Source organism: Sinocyclocheilus anshuiensis, unplaced genomic scaffold (genome assembly GCF_001515605.1).
Source record: "Sinocyclocheilus anshuiensis isolate Anshui unplaced genomic scaffold, SAMN03320099.WGS_v1.1 scaffold100, whole genome shotgun sequence".
Classification (NCBI taxonomy): Eukaryota; Metazoa; Chordata; class Actinopteri; order Cypriniformes; family Cyprinidae; genus Sinocyclocheilus; species Sinocyclocheilus anshuiensis.
In genome coordinates, this window is record NW_015555725.1 from 989,247 (window position 1) to 994,620 (window position 5,374).

At 35.8% G+C, this 5,374-nt stretch overlaps 1 protein-coding gene across 2 annotated transcripts in view; it reads left to right on the forward strand.

The window, feature by feature from the left end:
• Window positions 1-652: 652 nt before the first annotated feature.
• LOC107672606 (iporin-like) overlaps window positions 653-5,374 on the forward strand; it is a 29,196-nt gene continuing 24,474 nt past the window's right edge. For both annotated transcript variants that reach the window (XM_016465861.1, XM_016465862.1), the window contains exon 1: window positions 653-953. The gene's annotated coding sequence lies outside the window, so the exon portion shown is untranslated. The remainder of the gene's footprint in view (window positions 954-5,374) is intronic.

Sequence of the window (5,374 nt, forward strand, 5' to 3'; positions counted from 1 at the left end):
AACCGCATAAACACATTTCATTACACCAAATACACAAAATAATGTTCTTTTTAGCAACATCATATGACCCTTTTAAATATATATATAGCTAATTCAAAACAATAAAATAGTTTAATTTTAAATAAATAAATCTGATATTTTATCAAATATATGCATATATAAATATTTAATTTAAATATATATTTATATAAATATTGAAATATACGTATTTAGATATTAAACAAGCATATTTACAAAAATATATTTAGACACAAACTGTACGACATCTGTTGTTACTGATTTCTATCCTCTAAGAATGACTTGGGGAACAGTTGGTTAAGAGTAATGTGAATATTGTTCTGTGAAAAGGTCTAACAACATTTGCCAACTTAGCAAGCAGATGTCATTTTTAAATATTGTTTATCCCATTTGCCATGACATTTACAATGCATGCCCTAAATATCCAGATACTTTTTTGGAACATCTGTGTTCCCTGTTTTCTCTATCCTATCCAACTAAAATTAGGTGGGCCCCCCAGACAGACGGCCCTTACACCATTCACAAGACTTAACTCCGAGTCTGAGAGTAAAGGCAGGCATTCTTCGACTAAACAATGAGAAATGCATCTCTATTAATGACTAGAGAGCAGGCTGAACAAAGAGCTGCCTGCAGGGAACCAGCAGTCTAACCACCCCACCCACCCTCACGCTGTCAAACCACAGTATGCAAAACCGGTCATCTGGACCCAAAAGACGTGATTTATGACCGTGTATTACCGTAGAGATGCCCAAAAGTCAGCATTGTAAGAGGACTCGCAGTTAGTCTGAGCGTCAGGGCGGGTTCGCTTCATCCTGACGTAGCGCCGCTGTGGCGCTCAGTATCTTCACCACAAAATCAACCCAAACGTGGCCATCGTTCAGCGTGATTTGACGTCGAGACATCTGGGAACCTAGGAGATGACATTTATCGTCAACGTGAGTATAAATATGGCTTTGGTTTTATAATTGAATGGGAATTTGGTAAACACGGTGTGGTGGAAGTTGACGTGACTGCCCGCTGGCAAATATTACATCACTGCTGCTGATTCACATTTAACGGAGATGGTGATTTTGTTCCTTATTAAGAATGAACTAACTCGACATTTATGCGTGTTGTTATTTTAAAATGCTAAAATACAAACGTTGTAGACGTGTGCGCGTGCAATGTTATCTCCGCTCACATACGCCCATTTTTACGCTCGCATCGTCGTTAACATTAAATGTCTGCATAGTGTGTTTTTACGGTCTTTAAGGTGGTTTTCTCAGCTTTTAAAATAATAAATTCCCGGAATCAAGGCCCATAAGAGGCACGTTAGTGTAAAGAAACAAGCGGTCATGGACAGGCTGTATGTTTTTTTGTTTTGATGCTGATTTTACATTATTTATTTATGTTTCGACTTGGCTTTCATAATGATGGTGCATTTTATGTAAAAAAAAAAAAAAGAGAGAAAAGAATATACACGTGATAAATCACTAAATAGGCCCACAGGGCGTGCTGCTGTTATGTCAAATGGGCGCATGAGGCCTGTGTTTGCGCATATCGATCACAACACCAGCGGTTCGGGAATAAACACCAGTCACTTCATCACCTGAAAACATCGGGCCTTATAGATCATAATATGAATGCTAAAAATTCTCGGAGATATATATATATATCTGTGTGTAATAAAACATTAAAAAACACAAAAAATAAACCGCATATAGGCCTGTTAATGTACACGTATGAATGTTTGATATACTGTACGTCATTTACTGACAGTGAATCTTTAATATGGGTAACTTTTCTGTCCCCTAAGAAAATACTATAGTTTCGAAGAATAGATTAAAATACATTCAAGCTTATGATTTTAGTAGTTTTATTAGGTGTCATTACCATAGAGGTTATTATTGTAGAATTGTACAACCCATTTCTATGGTTAATAGACTTTTAACTTGTTGTGTAAGCAAGTCCAAGGTTTATCTTTAATAAAAAAAAAAAGTGCACCACCACATATCATATTATAACAAATCCACTTGAATTCATATAAATCTTATAATATCTTTATTACTGGATGTGGCAAATATTGTAACACAGATTAAAACAGTCAGAAGATGTTGCTTCAAAAGTGGCACTAATTGAAGAATCAGCCACTATCAGCATTGTCTGCAACTTTCTTCTATAAATATTGTTAGAATGCACACTCTGATAAACAAACATTTTGGATGCTCTTGACAGTGTGCAATTATAACCATAGCAGAATGTTATTCTCTGGACCCGTAGTGGTAATTTGATTATTTCTATGTAGAGAAACACCACTGAATATACCCTAACGCTTATTTTGTGTTACATAACTGATACAGGTTTCTTTCTGTCTCTGAGAGAACTTTCTAGTCTGATTCCATTTAACAAAAGCAGTTTGTGTTGAAGAGATGACTGAGATGTCGTCAATTCAGTTTGGAGCTTATTATTGATTCTGAGTGGTTAAAATTGACCATGATAGTGCAATATAGTAAAACTGACTGTAGAAACTGTCATTTTTTTGGCATTTAAACATGAGTCACATGGAAGACACACATTTAGGAAAATAGTAAACCCTTTTTATCTCTAGAAGTCTATTCAAAGACAGTTTACTCATCATTTTATGACTGTAACCTATTTTTCTTTAGATTTCCAGACTATTGTTATCTTACTTCAAATTGACAAAGTTGCTGTTTGAATGTAACATCTATCTTTAAAGTCTTGAAATTACAATATTTTTGTCAACACAGCCTGTAATTCAAATAATTTTCTGCAGGTTGGTTCAAATAGGCTATGTTCAGTTAGTCAGTCTCTTCTTCTACTGTAAAAAGAAAGAGCATTAATAATTTAGTATAAATTTGCATAACCTTTAATCATCTAAAATATGATAGTAGAAAACCAATCTGAATTCTATTCCAAATTTACTAGTCAGTTGCTTAATAAATAGCACAAACAAAGCCTGTTTTTAATGATCTTTACCCAAACCTCTCTGTGTTTGTGCATGTGTAAGAAACTGTCTTGTTGCTATCTTGTTGCCGTCTGTGTGCAGCTGTCTGTCTGATCTTGTAGCTAAACGCCTAGTCTGTGGAATGTAGTGGCTGTCATGGCCTGTAGTTATGTAACAATGAGACTTGAAAGCGGTAGAGAGAGCATTTTCTGCCCCCTTAACCTGCCTCTCTGTCCCTTTCTCATTTTATTTACGACAGCAATAGATGAGGATGTTGTGATGTAGCTCAAATGGTGCTAATAATTTCACCCAATAATACCAGCCAAATAATTGCCCTGGTCAATCTAACGATCTGTCACTAGTTGCTCCCATACAGTATGTCTCAGTAGTGTGTGACTGATTAGATGAAGTCAGGCCAAACTGACTCATGAATTACTGGAAATAGATGCCTCAGACTGAACTAATTTAAGCTCTAAGATTCATTTCAGTGTTTCTCCTGCAATGTCAAGTTGGAAATGGAACTCATCAGCATCCTGTGAGGAACAGTTTTTTTCATCAGTGTAGTTTTTTGAGAACACAAGTCGGAAGTCGTGGCCTAATGGTTAGAGAGTCGAACCTGTAACCCAAAGGTTGCGGGTTCGAGTCTCGTACCGGCAGGGATTGTAGGTGGGGGGAGGGAATGTATTCACGATGTGTGTGTGTGTTCACTGCTGTGTGTGTGCGCACTTAGGATGGGTTAAATGCAGAGCACTAATTCCGAGTATGGGTAACCATACTTGGCCACATGTCACTTTCACTTTCAAATCTTTTTCTTCATGAATCTTCTTAAAGTCCTGATGGAACAGAAATAGCGGCAGTTATTTTCTATCATATTTTGACGTACATTCAAGTAAAACAAATTATTAAAGAAAAAATGAATGGCGGGACTTGGTTCTATGCATCGGTTGTTGATTGGATGGTGTCAGATTGGTTGAATACGAGCTTTCAGTCAATTGTGACGGGACAGAGTTTAAGCAGACTAAATCAATTAAGAAGTCCATCTTACCTCACCAATCAAAAGTATGTCATTTTATTGGAAGATCTAGTCATGACATTTTGATTAAAAAAAAAGAAACATATACTTGAATTATTTAATTGTTCACAATAAAATAAATGACATGCATTTAGAAAATACATGAGTTTATGTACATGAGAGAATTTTAATTTCATGCCAACTTTAAACAGTGTAGGCTATTTTTCTAGATTTAGCTAATAGAGTAACATTCCAGAAGTCCTTCTGAAAATAATTTTGCAGACTGGATGACAACCAATTTGAAAAGAAAATAATTGAAAGGGGTCCTATTATGCTCTTTACAAAGTCTTGATTTTGTTTTGGGGGTGTACTAGAACATGCTCTTATGCTTGGTGGTTCGAAAAACACATAATTTTTCACATAATTTACATTATTAAAATACCTTTCTCCCCAGGCTGGCACAAACGGCTCGGAATTATGTGTAATGAAATTCTAATGAGCCGCTTTGTGATATCACAAAGCCCGGAAACCAAACGCTGTAGTCCAAACGAGCCGTTCGTTGTAGTTCTTGAGAAGGGATTTTTAAAAAACTAAATATCTCCCTTTGGAGTGGACTTTGAGATTTGTAACTTTCTAGATCTTTTTAATGCCCAAACATACACACTACACACTGACTAAAATTAAAAAAGTGAAAACGCATAATAGGACCCCTTTAAAGTATTGTGGTTCAGAATATATTTTCTTATACACACACAGACTGGCAGGAACAAATTAATGTTATGTAATGGAGTTTAATCTGGCCAAACTGCAGGAGGACACAGACAGTTCCGTGAAGGTTCTCATTGACAGGTGATGTTTTCAGAGGATCTCTTGCTGTTGTATGGCTCCTCTCCTCTCATAATTGCTTACAATTATTGGCAATATATTAAATGTACTTACTAGGGCTGTGTATCACCAGCAAAGTCACGATACGATACGTATCACGATACATTACTGCACTGAATTTCACCTCAGCAGAATTTAGAAAAACAGCTGTTTATTAAACACTGCTTACTATAGTGCCATTTCTAACTATTGGCAGAGCAGGCAGCTGACCTCTGCATTATGAAGGGCCTCCATAACTGTACCACAGTACAATATAGGTAATGGCATATGTTTCATGTCTACATTGTGCACTCCCCACTAGGTACAATATTCTGATTGTTTGCATATTGTTTTTAAGACCACAAATAATAATGTACTTGTTCTAATAAATTTATATTGTAATGTACTCATTCTAATATGTTTAAAAAATCATTTACATTGCCGGTAGGTTATCATTGCACAAATTAACACCCTCTCTACAATAAAAAAAAAAAATTAGAAGAGTTCTAAACTAACGCGCTGTCTTCACTGTATCT